The following is a 16654-nucleotide window of genomic DNA, read 5'->3' on the forward strand; positions in this document are numbered from 1 at the left end:
CAGATTAAATAATCACCATTTCATTCTTGGAAAAAACTGAAAAATAATTGACAAAACCTGAATCTTATTAAATATAAGATAAAATAATTTTCAGAATTTTACTATCATTTTTGGAGGTAAAATTGCACCTGAAATTTTTCCTTCACTCAGTCAGTCAGTTCAGTCACTCAGTCGTGTCCAACTCTTTGTGACCCCATAGACTGCAGCACGCCAGGCTTCTCTGTCCTTCACCAACTCCAGGAGCTTAATCAAACTCAGGTCCATCGAGTTGGTGATGCCATTCAACCATCTCATCCTCCGTCGTCCCCTTCTCCTCCCGCCTTCAATCTTTCCCAGCATAGGGTCTTTTCCAATGAGTCAGTTCTTCGCATCAGGTGGCCAAAGTATTGGAGTTTCAGCTTCAGCATCAGTCCTTCCAATGAATATTCAGGACTGATTTCCTTTAGGATGGACTAGTTGTATCTCTGTGCAGTCCAAGGGACTCTCAAGAGTCTTCTCCAACACCACAGTTCAAAAGCATCAATTCTTCAGCACTCAGCCTTCTTCATAGTCCAACTCTTACATTCATACATGACTACTGGAAAAACCATAGCTTTGACTAGATGGACCTTTGTTGGTAAAGTAATGTCTCTGCTTTTTAATATGCTGCCTAGTTTGGTCATAACTTTCCTTCCAAGGATTAAGTGTCTTTTTTAATTTCATGGCTGCAGTCATCATCTGCAGTGATTTTGGAGGCCAAGAAAATAAAGTCTGTCACTGTTTCCATTATTTCCCCATCTATTTGCCATGAAGTGATGGGACCAGATGCCATGATCTTAGTTTTCTGAATGTTGAGTTTTAAGCCAACTTTTTCACTCTCTTCTTTCACTTTCAAGAGGCTCTTTAATTCTTCTTCACTTTCTGCCACAAGGGTGGTGTCATCTGCGTATCTGAGGTTATTGATATTTCTCCTGGCAATCTTGATTCCAGCTTGTGCTTCATCCAGCCTGGCATTTTGTGTTATGTACTGTGCATATAAGTTAAATAAGCAGGGTAACAATATACAGCCTTGATGTAGTCCTTTCCTGGAGCTTACTCAAACTCAGGTCCATTGAGTTGGTGATGCCATTCAACCATCTCATCCTCCGTCGTCCCCTTCTCCTCCCACCTTCAATCTTTCCCAGCATAGGGTCTTTTCTAATGAGTCAGTTCAGTCATTTGGAACCAGTTGGTTTCCTTCACTACTTACTGTAAGAATGTAGCATCTGCTTTAAGTGGATTTACTTTAAAATATTGAGGAAACAGAAATCCAGACAGTAATATTATGTTGTTTTTTATAATACCTAAATTTTTTTTAACAAGAAATTGTCAGCCACTTCCTGACATTCTTTTCTTTTCTCATAGTAACAGAAGCCTTAGTGTTAGCTGGCCTGGTGCTGTCCAGATAAATAATTTTGTCTGGTTCCTTCTTTGAGTCTGTATCTGGCTGATGAGATGTGGTGAAAATATTTTATGAGAGTTCAAGTAAAGTTGCTCAAAAGAAAGGAGGTGTGCCTCTCTCTACTTCCCTCTTCATGCTGTCTGGGATGTGGGCAGAGCCTCCAGCAGCTATCTTGGACCATGAGGTGAAAACCACACACTCAGATAATGGGATAGAAAGCTAGACCTCTGAGTCCTTGTCACAACCATGGAGCGCCTATATCAGTTCAAAATGCCCACACTTGAGTTTCTTTACATGATAGGCAAATAATTATCCAAATAAATCTACTGTTATTTGCAGTTTGCTGGAATATATAGTATAATTGTATCAATACGGGCTTCCCTGATAGCCCATTTAGTAAAGAATCCACCTGCAATGCAGGATACCCTGGTTCGATTCCTGAGTCAGGAAGATCTGCTGGAGAAGGGATAGGCTGCCCACTCCAATATTCTTGGGCTTCCCTTGTGGCTCAGCCGGTAAATAATCTGCCTGCAATGCAGGAGACCTGGGTTGGGAAGATCCCCTGGAGAAGGGAAAGGCTACCCAATCCAGTATTCTGGGCTGGAGAATTCCATGGACCGTATAGTCCATGGAGTCACAAAGAGATTAAATCTACTGTTACTTGCAGTTTGCTGGAATATATAGCATAACTGTATCAATATATCCTCTAGATTGGCTGAAAATCTATTATTATTCTTCAAGTGTATTTTTGCTCAGTGCTCTGGATGAAAAGGATATGGGAAGCGGGTCAGCACTGTGTGTGGGCAGGAAGGATAAAAGGCTCAAGTGTGATGAGCAGAATTACAGAAAGAAAAGCAGCCAGCTTTAGTTGTTTCACATCTGGTTTATTCTGCCTGTAAAAGCACTCGGGCTTCTCAGGTGGTGCAGTGGTAAATAATCCACCTGTCAGTGCAGGGGCTGCAAGAGACACAGCTTCAATCCCTGGGTTGGGGAGATCCCCTAGAGTGGAAATTGGCAATCCACTCCAGTATTCTTGCCTGAAAAATTTCATGGACAGAGGAGCCCGTCAGGCTGCAGTCCTTGGGGTCACAAAGAGGAGACATGACTGAGCAACTGAGTATGTGAGCATAAAGATGCCCTCAGATTGCTCTTGTAGATTGCTGCTGCTGCTGCTAAGTTGCTTCACTCATGTCCGACTCTGTGCAACCCCATAGATGGCAGCCCACCATACTCCCCCATCCCTGGGATTCTCCAGGCAAGAACACTGGAGTGGGTTGCCATTTCCTTCTCCAATGCGTGAAAGTGAAAAGTGAAAGTGAAGTTGCTCAGTCGTGTCTGACTCTTCGCGACCCCATGGACTGCAGCCCACCAGGCTCCTCCATCCATGGGATTTTCCAGGCAAGAGTACTGGAGTGGGGTGCCATCGCCTTCTCCGATTGTAGATTATACACATCTAATTCTATATCACGTCTACAGTGTTTGAGCAAGAAGGGCCTTTGCAATCACCTAATGCTACATTTGTCCCTTTCAAGAGCCCTCTCCACAATAGCCCTCTAAGATGGCCATCTAGCCTCTAGCAAAAGACTTCGGTAAGAAACTACTAAAGGAATAAGACAACCCCTTCAGTTGATGGGAGGAGTTCAGTTGTGTTGATTTTCAACCTGGCTATTAACAAGTTCTATCTACAAGGTTATGGTTCTACAGAGCTGAACTTTCTCTTAATATTTTGATTATTATAGAAAGCTAACATGCCGCCTTAACATCTCAATTTTAGGCTAAACACCCACAGTTCTTTCAATTATTCTTCTTTTGAGGCTGTTCCCAGCCCCCTTGTCCTCCTGATTACTCATTGATACATTCTAAGTTGTCAGCAGTCTTCTTCACAAAAACGTATTTCATCATGCTGTGCCTTACAGGAAAGAGAGGGTCATCATCGGCTATAATTATACTTTTTATAGTTGATGGTTACCATGAGTGCCCTCCAAAGTCTTCTCCTCACAAAACAGAAGCTAACTGTCTTTATCATCTTTCTTCAAAGTCCCTTAAACACATTTAATCTCTATCAAATAAGAGGCATGGAAACAACCTCCAAAACAAAAAGAAGCCAGCAAGTAAATAATAAGTTGGGTTGTGAGAAGGCAGAGTTTTGAAATATATTCCAGTGTTTAAATCGTCCAAAGTGAAATGATAAGACATGAGTTTTTTAAATCATATTCCCCATAGTGTGAGTATAACCTGTTGGACTTAGTAAAATACATGTTGACTAACAATTTTCTGGGTGTGGGGAGACTTGGGCAAAAACTGATGCAATTGAGGATAAGAAAATCAATCATCAGCAGAGGAAATAATGGAGGAAAGAAATAGTGGACTAAACCAATATTTTCTTATTTTCTTGATAACACACACACACACACACACACACACACATAAAGCCTTTGCAACTTACAGTATTCCCAGTTGTCTAAAAATAAGAAGCTCCGGGCAGCTACAGGCTCTCTTATCTTTTTCATAGGTGTCTGCCTCCTCCTGGTCCTGGGATTAAATCTTCTCTTGATCACTATCTTACCTTTCAGCCATTCATTCCCCATTGACAGTAAAAATGTCACTTTGAAATACTGTCCCTGATATTTAGTTTGAGGATGTTTGAAAACGTAGTACTTTTGCAGGAGTGGGTTATATAATTTCACATAAAACAGCGTGGGGTTAGCGGACAAGTGCTGCTTCTTCAGGGTTTTCTAGCTTATCTTTTAAGAAAGAGTTTGTGTGAAGAGAAAATAAAAAGCAACTCATCTTGCCTTTGGCTCCTCCATTCCTCCAGCCTCGCTGCTTTTTTAAAAAAAATCGCAAATCCTTGTTCTGTCAAGAGGTTAATAGGTCATAAGTAGTGGTTTAGTCACTTAAAAGCCAGGTACTATGCTGTTGAACATTCTTCAAGAAATGATTGCTCCAGACTAGTGTGAAGTGGCAATTTCCAAACATTTCTGGATTTTCAGTTAGAATGCTAGTAAAGTAATGCTCAGAATTCTCCAAGCCAGGCTTCAGCAGTACATGAACCGTGAACTTCCAAATGTTCAAGCTGGTTTTAGAATAAGCAGAGGAACCAGAGATCATATTGCCAACATCCGCTGGGTCATCGGAAAAGCAAGAGAGTTCGAGAAAAACATCTATTTCTGCTTTATTCACTACGCCAAAGCCTTTGACTGTGTGGATCACAATAAACTGTGGACAATTCTGAAAGAGATGCGAATACCAGACCACCTGACCTGCCTCTTGAGAAATCTGTATGCAGGTTAGGAAGCAACGGTTAGAACTGGACATGGAACAACAGACTGGTTCCAAATAGGAAAAGGACTACGTCAAGGCTGTATTTTGTCACCCTGCTTATTTAACTTATATGCAGAGTACATCATGAGAAACGCTGGGCTGGAAGAAGCACAAGCTGGAATCAAGATTGCGGGGAGAAATATCAATAACCTCAGATATGCAGATGACACCACCCTTGTGGCAGAAAGTGAAGAGGAACTAAAAAGCCTCTTTTTTTTTTAATTTTATTTTATTTTTAAACTTTACAATATTGTATTTGTTTTGCCAAATATCAAAATGAATCCGCCACAGGTATACATGTGTTCCCCATCCTGAACCCTCCTCCCTCCTCCCTCCCCATACCATCCCTCTGGGTCGTACCAGTGCACCAGCCCAAGCACACAGTAAAAGCCTCTTGATGAAAGTGAAAGAGGAGAGTAAAAAAGTTGGCTTAAAGCTCAACATTCAGAAAACGAAGATCATAGCATCTGCTCCCATCACTTCATGGGAAATAGATGGGGAAACAGTGGAAACAGTGTCAGACTTTATTTTGGGGGGCTCCAAAATCACTGCAGATTGTGACTGCAGCCATGAAATTAAAAGATGCTTACTCCTTGGAAGGAAAGTTATGACCAACCTAGATAGCATATTGAAAAGCAGAGATACTACTTTGCCAACAAAGGTCCGTCTAGTCAAGGGTATGGTTTTTCCAGTGGTCATGTATGGATGTGAGAGTTGGACTGTGAAGAAAGCTGAGCACAGAAGAATTGATGCTTTTGAACTGTGGTGTTGCAGAGGACTCTTGAGAGTGCCTTGGATTACAAGGAGATCCAAGCAGTCCATCCTAAAGGAGATCAGTCCCGGGTGTTCATTGGAAGGAATGATGCTAAAGCTGAAACTCCAGTACTTTGGCCACCTCATGCAAAGAGTTGACTCATTGGAAAAAACCCTGATGCTGGGAGGAATTGGGGGCAGGAGGAGAAGGGGACAACAGAGGATGAGATGGCTGGGTGGCATCACTGACTCGATGGACATGAGTCTGAGTGAACTCCGGGAGTTGGTGATGGACAGGGAGGCCTGGTGTGCTGAGAATCATGGGGTCATAAAGAGTTGGACATGACTGAGTGACTGAACTGAACTGAAGTGAACTGAACTGAACTGAAGCCTAACCAGGATTCTTGTATCAACTCTCACAGTCTCTCTTCATAACAAGTCTTAGCAAGCCATCTTATTCTGTTGACACAACTGTGGTCCTCGTGTGTCTCATAGTGTTCTTATTTAATCACTGACAAGCGCAAAGGAAGGTAACGAGCAGTTTGGGGTTGGGATGCCTGTGTGCCGCTTTGTGGCCCAGCTGCTCAGATTTATCAATTGTGCTCTGGGTCAGAATTGACTTCCTCTTTATTTCCATGGTCTTGACTGCCTTTTCAACAGTGTTACCTTATATATTTTGTATTATAAGTCTTCCCCTCATTTTATTTGGAAAGAGTGCCATGGAATAGAGTGAATAGGTCCATTTTGGTCACCAAATGACTCAAAGCAGTACTTCCCTTCTCTGAGGCTCAGTTTGCAAACATGTAAAGAGGATTGAATTGGAATTTGTAGCCTCATCCAGCTCTTACATTCTACCACTAGATGATTTTTGCATTTTAAAGGAGAGCATGAAAGTAATATAGATCAAATGCCTTGAATAGCAAGGCATTTCATTTTTTTTCCTGTTTTTATGACTATCTGGGGGCAGGAGGAAGGGTATACGGAGCCACTGTCAATTTTTAAATAGGAGCTATGCAACCCTGGAAGAATTCTGCAAACTGAATCTACTTCTCATTATGGCTGAATTATGGTTTATTTTTGAACTTTCAAAGGATGCAGTTTGGTTTATTCAGAGGGTACAAGTAAGAAAGAATTCATCTGGCTCCAAAGCTTCATGCTAAAGACATTTAAGGATATCACAGAAAAATTGAGATAAATACCTTGAGCTGCTCAAAAAGAGGTCTTCAGTCCAGTCCATTAGGGTTTCCAAGATCCGTGGGACCCTTGTCCTTCATGCCAGGGCCAAATCTTCATCAAAAACTTCCCCTATTTACTTGTTCAATGGGGCTGAAAAAGTCTCACAGAGTAATGTTAACTTGTCCTTCTGTTGGCCACCTCTGGCCCTTGAGCAACCCAGATACAGATGAAAGGGAGTCATAATGCACTTGCTTTCCAAGCATGCAATTCAGTTCATGGATCCAGAAAACAGTAGTTTTCTAAGCCTTGCATTTTCCAACTTTAAAAAACGGAATCAAAGGTTATTAAGACAAAATAATTAATTAGATATCATGTTTCATCTTCCTCCTTTTTAATAGATGCTTTTAGTAGAAAAGGCATTTTCATTATGCGTCTAACTTTCTTGTTGCAGTGCGTTGGTAGAGGTCTATAAAGAGAAACAGCTCTGTGCTAAGTAGTAGGGGTGGGCCTGGCGTGGTGGGGGGAAGGAATTGCAAGCCACATTTCCTGATGCACAAGTGGAAAGAAGTCAGTAGTTCTTAAGTGTACAGTGTACATTTAAGAGTCAACAAGTAGACAAAGAAAATCCAGACCTTTGATGACCCCTGGTGAATAAAGTAAGCACTGCATTGAAATGCAGTTAGAGCCGCAGACTTCCCTTGCAGGCCAGTCCCCTGGATTGCTCCTCTCTCTCAAGTAAGGCAAAGGATTTTTTCCCCCTAAGTGCCTGTTTTGTTTGCATTACAGACATGCATTACTGACTTGAAGTATCCGTATCTCTCTAAACAAACCTGATTTTGTTGGTCTCTGTTGGTAGATTAAGAAATATGTGTGCATACACTATCTGTGCTGTGATCCTGTTAGACACAAACAGTGTTATTTGGGAATTTAAGCAAGGTCTTAACTTTCTTTCAGATTAGGTATATACTTAGTATTGTTTTATGGAAGAGTTATGAAGAACAAATAAGCCTTCTTATATAACCCAAATTTAAAATCAGAATTTATCTTGTCTATAAACTCTGAGTAGCAGCTAAAATACTCTCCTATGCAGCAAAAGTCTGCCTTTTCATAAAGTGCTTTTTGTGACCAGCATGTGGTACATGTGAGCCAGAAGGTAGGCTTTGTTTTGTCAGCTTGCAGGAAAGGAGAGAGACTTGCTACTGTCAAAGATGGGGGGTGGGGTGGGCAGGCAGGGGAATGTAGGTGTTTTGGGTGTGTACCCAGGCATCTGACGATAAATGTGGTAATGCCAAGTGACATTTGTAGTCGCCCAGAAGGGAACCTACCTGATAGAGTTACAATAGGGTTGAATTCTAAACAGTTTATAGTATTAACACCCGTTAGCCGATTAGTCGTGTGTGTACCAGAATCACTGGCTTTTAAGTCTTTGTTTTCTGAACTGGAGATATTTTTTACATCTCTATGATGTACATGGGGTATTGAATTGTTGAATTTATTCCCTCTCCCCTCACCCTTTATTATCACCACAATACTAAGAATTATGCCTTTATTTCTAAAAACATTCACTAAAAATTTTTAATGAGAAACATTATATATTCCAAAGCCTTGCTTCAGCTTCGTGGGAAGCCATCTTGATCTCTTCACTGGAACGACAGGGCCTCATGGAGACACGTACAGCCACACAGGCAAAGCATCGGATCTTCCGCGCAACCGTACAAAGTAGCCCTCACCTGCTGGATCAGGATAGCATTCTGAGAATTTAACCGACTTGTCAAACTTGTCAAACAAAAATCTCAAAGTGGGAAGAATCTTGAGTGTTGTCTAATTCACTTCCTCCACCACCTACTCCATTCTCAAATGAGCAAATTGAAAGCTAGAATTGGGTGATGATTCCAACACTGCAAAGCCAAGCATGGAGTCTATTCCCTCCTGGTCCAGCCCTCTATCCTTCGTCTCCCTTTGCCCTCCTCGGGTTGTGTTGAATGTACCATATCTTTGTAGAGGGAACCACACAACCCTTTGGAATTTCAGATGAGCTGTTGACTAAAAAGTGAGATGGGGGACTCACTGAAACACTAATAATTTGAGAAAGAACTCAATTTGAAGACACATTTATTTTTGTCAGTTTTAAAGTTTCTTTTTCAAATTAGAGACAATGTCTTTTGATCTTAATCCTCAAAACCATCCATGTCTGTTATTTTATTATATGTTTTAAAAAAGAGTTACATTATATACAGAACACTATAATTTGAAAGGTTTATCATAATATCCTCATTTATGTGGTTGGACATGTATGTTTCACCATATGGCTGAAGGACAAACAAATTGCTAATGATTTATATACTATACATCTCAGCTGTTAAAAGTAATTTCTGATAATTTTCATCCAAATATGAGGCATTCTGAAATCTTGATGTTTGCTCATCCCTTGTGAAGTGCCTATTTTGATCTAACAAATATAGCATTAAAAAGGTTCTCCCTGCATGATGCCAGTAGGTCAGTGAGGCAGAAAAGTAGCTTTGCATGATGTGTTGGAAGACATGTCCCAAATTCTTGCAAGCTCAAGGTCACGGATTATAAGCTACCAAATACAGATGAGACTATCCACTCCAGACTCAAGGAATCCTTCCTTTCAAAAGAAGATCAGCAGGACCTCTTATGATAAGAGGTTCTTAGTAACTTGTTCTGGGACTTAATAATCCTGAAGGCTCAGCTATCTCACAAAATCCCTTGTAGATATCCAGGCTTATTACCTAGCTGTCAAGGTCTTCCCAGGTGGCAAAGTGGTAGAGAATCTGCCTGCAATGCAGGAGACTTGGATTCGATCCCTGAGTGGTGAAGATCCCCTGGAGGAGGAAAAGGCAATCCACTCCAGTGTCCTTGCCTGGGAAATCCCATGGACAGAGGAGCCTGGTGGGGTCACAAAGAGTTGGATGCAACTGAGCACACACAGAAGCTAAATACATTTCTTACTGGAGGCAGCAGAGCTTAATGAGAAAAGCAGTAGAAATCGGAATACTTGATTTTGCATCCAAACATTCTTCTCTCTAGCTGTGTAACCTTGGGCAGCTCATTCAGCCCAATGAGCCCAACATGGGGGGTAGGGGGGTTGGTTTTGTTCTAATATGTGGCTGCAGTCTAAAGTTCTTCTTGGCCTATTTATGGGTTAGTGGTTAGGGGAGCCACAGCTCAGGAGAGTGAGCTGGATCTCATTGTGTAGCCTACTATCATGCTGAAGCAAGAGCATTTGCACAGGAGTGATGAAGCATCCCCTGGACAGGGCAGGACCAGGTTTCAGTGGCCACGCTGGCTGAAGCCTGGCACCTATAGACGACAGGACTTCCAAGTCTCTCCTTTGTCTAGATAAGTCTTCCAGGTGCTAGGGAATGTTCTGTCTGGGTATGGTGGCATGGTGTGTGTTTATCAAATAATTGATCCTCGAATTTCTTAAAAGGGCAGGTTTGGAGGAAAAACAATTGATTTGGAAAAATAATGCTAACCTAAGCAGTTGAGCTTGAGGCTTAGATTCCTTGCATGTTATACTGTTAAGGAAAACTAATAATTTTACTAATAATTCAACCAATGTAAAAAAAACACCAAACTCTTCCCACATTAAGACAAGCAAACACCCCCAAACAACAAAACATTACACATTGAAAGGTGACATGAGTTACTGCTCTCAATACTGCAGTCTTCCTTAGAGGATTGCCTCAGAATCTCCTGGGTTAGGAGGAGACTACTTTTTCCTGTTCCAAGCATGTCTTGGAACAGACGTGCTTATCCAGTGTTACCTTAAATTTCCTACAGTGATGTTCACTTGGCATGGTTTCTAAGGCCTTGCACAATCTGATTGACATCTACCTATCTGCAGTATCTCCATCCACTTGAGTTCAGATAATTAAGAATTGTTAACCTTTCCTTGAACACATCATGTTATTTCATGCCTGTCCTCCTTGACATACTATTTGTTTTTCCTGGATTGTGTTTGTCCTGTAGTGAACTCCTACTCATTCTTAAAGACCTGGCTCAAATGCCCTTTGTCATGTGCCTTTGCCCTGGGAAGGCATGATTAATCGCCATTTTTTCCTGCATATGCTACACTGCTGTCTAATTTTTCATAAACAAGTTTTTATATCCTCTCAGACTATAAACTCCAACAGGCAATCACTGTGTTATTTGTTGTTCACTGCCAGTTCCTGTAACATAATAAGTTTTTAAGTAATGTTTTTGAATGAATGAACACAAGCATGCATGAATTCTAAGGGGTGGTAGATTGAGCTGCAAAAATGAAGAGATGACTTTTCTCCTCAAAAGGATTATAATCACAGGGAGGAAGTAGATGTGTTAAGTTTGGTGGAAGAGATACTGTTTAAACTGGAGTTTAAAAGGTGGTGGTAAAGATTGGAAAGGCTGAGCAGTCGCATTGGTAAAAGCAGAGCCATGAACACATGATGTGTGAGGGAGATGACCAGCAATCCAAGGTGGTTGGAACACAGTGAATATGGAAAGGAATGGTGGGAGGTTTATCTGGAGATCTATGTTGGGAGCCCTGGGAAAGCCTTGGATTTTACTGGGGAAGAAATGGGGAGCTGTTGAAGGTTTTGGATCAGGGGAGTGAAATGATACATTAATACATTAATGTATATGTATTACATTAATACATACATATGTAAATATGTATGTATAGTTGCATATACATGTATTAATGTATATGTATATGATATATACATATACATATATTAATGTATATGTAACTACATTACTTAATTAATGTACATTAATATATGTACATATATATATACACACACACATTAATATATGCCTTGTAGGATTAAATGAGATATTTGGAGAGTGTTGAAACAGTAATTTATAAATTGTACATAGTCAATGAATGTCAACCATAAATATTTTCTGAAAGGAGAAATAAGGTAAGAAATTGAAGTCAAGGAAAAAACAAAGTATAGCAATTGTCTGGATAAGAGATAATAAAGTTCTAAATTTAGAAAGAAACTGTGGGCATGAAAAGGGATTATAGCCAAATGACATTTTAAAAGCAGATTGGAAACAACTTCATCACCAGTTGGTGCGCCAAGAGGAATCAGAAGTTTCTAGCCTTACTGTCTAGGAGAAGAGTGATATTATGCAAATTATGAGACCAGAGGATAGGGGCTTCTGGGAGGCAGGTGATGGGTACATGTTGGATATGTTGAGTTTGATGGACCCCTGGGACTCAAAGATGTCTGCAAACCTATCATATATATGGCTCTGAGGTCTAATAAAGAAGTGTGGACAAGAGATGTGAATTTGTGGATCATCAGCATGTTGGTTGACAACATGCAAATGATTTAAATGACCCTCCTCACTGCCAACATAGAGAAAGAAAAGTAATAAGGACAGAAATTGTGTGACAGTAAATTTCTATTGGGGGTGGACTTTATGCCTAATACTTGAGAATTTTGTATTAGGAGGAGTATCTTTCTTCCTTACAAATCATGCTATTTTGAGTGCCAAGGGCTACTGAGTATGGGAAAAGCAGAACACAGAACAAGACAACATAAATATGCACAAGCTGAGACAACATAATCAATTATAGCCATCTTATCACAAAAAATATAGGTGTTTTAAAGGGGAGAAATAAGTATGCTAAGGTCCCACCCTAATAGTGCTCCTTCATGGACTACTAACCTGATCACTGACATACTTTAAAATTGGGAATCACTTCATCATTAGGAGCAAGTTTGATCATGACATTGAAAGGAAAACTCTGTGTAGCTGGATTTTAAAAACTGAAATATGACCAAGTGCTTTGGAATGATCACATTCCTTAGCTTGTGGCACACCATCATTGTTGATGTATGTTTCTCTTTTATTTCATTTTTCTGTTCTTCATTCCATATCCTCCATTTCTAATCCTTTTATTATCACAAAAGGTACCTACGCTCATATAGATCGAACATAGTGTTGAGTGAAAAAAGTTAACGTTGGATGAGATGTATGGAATAGTATCATGTATGTTCATTTCAAATATATTCATAGAAAAATTATATGTATTATCGGTGGATAAGTTTATATGCATGTATGCTGGGGGACCAATAGTACAAAAACTTTTTTTTTACTGGGGAAGCTTCTGGAAATTTTACTTCCCAGAGTAAGATCTTAAGTAAATCTTAAGATATAGAGCACTGGTTAACAAAATTCAGCATGAATCAGAAGTTCCTGAGGGCTGTGCAAACACAGGTCAGTAGGCATCACACCAGAGTTTCTGATTAAGTCTATGATAGGGCCTAAAAATTAGCATTTCTAACCAGTTCACAGGTGGTGGTAATGCTGTTGATCTGGACCTAGATATACTTTGTAACCATAGTTACAGAGAAAGGGGAAAGCCTGGGGGACAGTGGTATAACCAAAATCTCTTGGAAGACAATAAACTACTGAAATAATTTACTCTTTTTCAACTTAAATATAGTTGAATTACAATATTATACTATGTTCGGGTGTACAACATAGTGATTCAAAATTTTTATAACTTATACTCTATTTATAGTTGTATAAAATATTGACTATATTCCCTGTGATGTACAATATTCCTTGCATTTTGTTTATTTTATACATAGTGGCTTTTAATCTCTTAATCTCTTACCCCGATCTTGCCCCACTCTCCAGTGGTAACTGCTAGTTAGTTCTCTATATTTTTACATCTATTTCTGTTTTTATTGTACTCACTAGTTTGTTTTAGTTTTTAGATTCCACAGATAAGTGATACAATGCAATATTTTTCTTTATATGTCAGACTTATTTCACCCTCCAAGTCTATCCACATTGTTGCAAAGGGCAAATTCTTTTTCCTGGCTGAGTAATCCATTGTATGTATATACTACATCTGTCCATTCATCTCTTGATGGACACTTATGTTGCTGAATACTATTTTCTACTCAAAGGAGTCAACTTTACAAAGGAAAAGGTGATTTCTGGTCTGTGGCAGTGATTGTATAAGGTGAGCCTGAAAGCTGAGAAGTTTCTAAGGGTTAATGTAGTATCAAAAGAGGCCAGGTTTTTTAATATCAAAAAGAATGTAGGGAATGTCTTTAATTTTTAGAAATGAATTCTGAAATACTTATAGGTTAAGTGTTATAATGTCTATAATTTTTTTTAGTAGCTCAGCAAAAAGTTATCTAGACAGAGAAAACAAAATGGCCTGTTGTTAAAAACTGTGACTGTAGATAGTAAGTATGTATATTCACTTTTCTAATTTCCTGTGTATTTGAGATTTTTCATAATGCAAAAAATATTGAACTTAAAATATTTTCAATTTACATTATATATGTAACATGTATTTTTATAGAATCTCTGTGAAATAGTTTGTAATAATTTTATTTATTTGGCTGTGTTGGGTCTTCATTGCTGCTTGGACTTTTCTCTAGCTGCGGTGAATGGAAGCTACTCCTCCGTGTGGTATGTGGCTTCTCATTATGGTGGCTTTTCTTGTTGTGGAGCACAGACTCTAGCTTGAAGGGGCTTCAGTCATTGTATTCAGTCATTGGCATGGGGGCTCTACAGCTGTAGTTCCTGGGGTCTAGAGCATAGGCTCAATAGTCGCGGTGCACAGGCTTAGTTGCTTCACAGCATGGCCACTAGGGAAGTGCCTCTAACATATTTTTAATTTGTGTGTGTGTGTGTGCATGTACAGAGTATCTTTCACAATTTGCAGATGTTTAAAAATTGTTAGTTCCCTGCTTTAGACTCAAAAAAGAAGAAGAAGAAGAAGAAAAAAAAGACCCTATCCTTGGCTCAACTTTAATTCTTTTTTTAGAATGGAACAAAGTTTAAACACACACACACATAAATAAATAAACAAGCAAACAAACTTCTCACCCCACCCTCCCTTCTACCTCATTTCACTAATTAATTTACTTGGCTTTTCTTTGTTGTATCAACAGAGAGAGCCTTCAGCTTTTAATTCATACTGGATGGTGCCAAAGACATTTTGCTCTTATTCAAATCATAAGGTCAAAGAAAGAGAGAAAGCGGGAGAGAGAGCATGCAATGAGAAGACAGATGGAGTAGGGAAGAGAGATGAGACAGATGGGCCTCTCAGAACAAGCTATGTAGCCATGATAATAAAACTGGAAAAACAATTCAAGGAGAATGGTTAAAATGCTAAGAGCTTAACTGCCTGGTTTGCTAAAAATTGCACCACAGGTGACCTATACTCACCCTAACCTGTTTAAAATCAGAATTCTTTCCTCCTAATGCAAGTTCACCTTGACCTATTTACATATAAGCTGGCCAAGGTCATTCAAGAATTCATGTCTAGATCAAGGAATATGTAATCGTAATTCATTCAACAGGTATTTATCAAGCGTCTACTATATGCCAGGCTCTTTTCTAGCAGCTTGGGATATATCAGAGAACAAAACACATCAAAATCCCTGCCCTTATGAACAGACAATAAACAAAAAAAAAACGATAAAATAAATGGGCATAGGTTGCAATTTAAAATAGAATGGTCAAGATGGACCTCATAAGGCTGTGCCATTTGAGCAAAGACTTGCAGAAGGAAAAGGAGTTCACTGTGCTAACGATCATGGGAAGAACTTCACAGGCAAAGGGAATGGCAGGTGCAAAGGCCCTATGGCAGCAACATACCTGGCAAGTCCCAGGAATGGAGCAGAGGCCAGGGGGGTTAAGAAAAATGAGCCTGAGGAACTTGACAGGGCAAGAGGTCAGAGGTAACAATGGTCAGGGCACAAAGGGCTTTGCATACACTGAAGAACCTGCATTGCACTCACAGTGAAATGAGAGCTGAGGAAAGGCTTCAAGCAGAAGATTGACACAATCTGGCTTATGTTTTTAAAGGATGGCTCTGGAAGCCGTGTTGCAAATAGACTGAAGAAGGGCAAAGGCGGACCCAGGGAGACTAGTTAAGGAGCTGCTGCAGCATTCAGGTGAATGGGAATGTTGCTCAGATCAAGGTAAAAGCAGTGAGGTGGAACAGCAAGGGTAATTGGGTCATGTGCTCACAGTGTGGAGAAGCAAAAGGAAAAAAACGTAGTTTCTCACCTCTCCATACCAAATAACAAGATGTTTGCTTTTTCGTTTAGAGATAAGCTTTATCCAACATTTAAAATCTAGGAGTGAGTTATCCAGTATATCTTTCTGTAGAGTTCCTGGAACAAGATAATGGGAAGTATCTTTAGGCTGATAGGGGCAGGGGTGGAGGGAGTACATTTAACAAGGACCCAGGAGTCCAAAAGAAACTCCAGGGTGCCAGTATACTGGATATCAATCCAAATTTTAAGATCTTTTAGGCAGACTGCCCTTGCTGAGTGGGGTGCCAGAAAAATTGTTGCTTTTGTGTTTATACGAACCAGGCTCACTCTCCGGAGGTATTTTCTGGGGCTCCTTAGTGATAGTTACTTTTAGGATGCTAAACATCCTTCCAATTATTAAAGGCTAATATATGAAGTGAAATTGTAATCCTGAAGTTGTTTTTAAGGGATAGCATGAGAGATGTGACACAATTCAAGAGCAGGGTTCAGAGAATCAAAAGAACAGAGTGAACTGTGTCTGAGCTGTGTGGCCATCCTCCCTTGAATGACTTTTGCCATGTCCTGGACCTGTAAGGCAAGCAGTTAGAATCAGGGTTGGGTGTGTGCACACTCAGTCGTGTCCGACTCTTTGGAACCCTGTGGACAGTAGCCTGCCAGGCTCCTCTGTCCATGGGATTTCCCAGGCAAGAATACTGGAATAGGTTCCCATTCCCTCCTCCAGGGGATATTCCCAACCCAGGGGTCAAACCCGCATCTTCAGTGTCTTCTGCATTAGCAGGCAGATTCTTTACCTCTGCGCCACCTAAGTTTTGTGTTTGATCATTTATTAAAGGATAATTGACCAATGATAAACTGCATATAAAGTTTCCATATGAAAAGTTTTGACATAAGTGTACACCAGAATCAAGACAGTGAACATAGCCATCATCCA

The 16654-nt window shown here is 40.1% G+C and overlaps 1 long non-coding RNA gene across 2 annotated transcripts in view; it reads right to left on the reverse strand.

Moving 5' to 3' along the window:
- Window positions 1–7131, reverse strand: part of LOC139184540 (uncharacterized) — a 58518-nt gene extending 51387 nt beyond the window's left edge. For both annotated transcript variants that reach the window (XR_011568040.1, XR_011568039.1), the window contains exon 1: window positions 6697–7131. This is a non-coding gene — a long non-coding RNA (uncharacterized lncRNA). The remainder of the gene's footprint in view (window positions 1–6696) is intronic.
- Between the last annotated feature and the right edge of the window lie 9523 nt (window positions 7132–16654).

Source organism: Bos indicus, chromosome 8 (genome assembly GCF_029378745.1).
Source record: "Bos indicus isolate NIAB-ARS_2022 breed Sahiwal x Tharparkar chromosome 8, NIAB-ARS_B.indTharparkar_mat_pri_1.0, whole genome shotgun sequence".
Lineage (NCBI taxonomy): Eukaryota > Metazoa > Chordata > Mammalia > Artiodactyla > Bovidae > Bos > Bos indicus.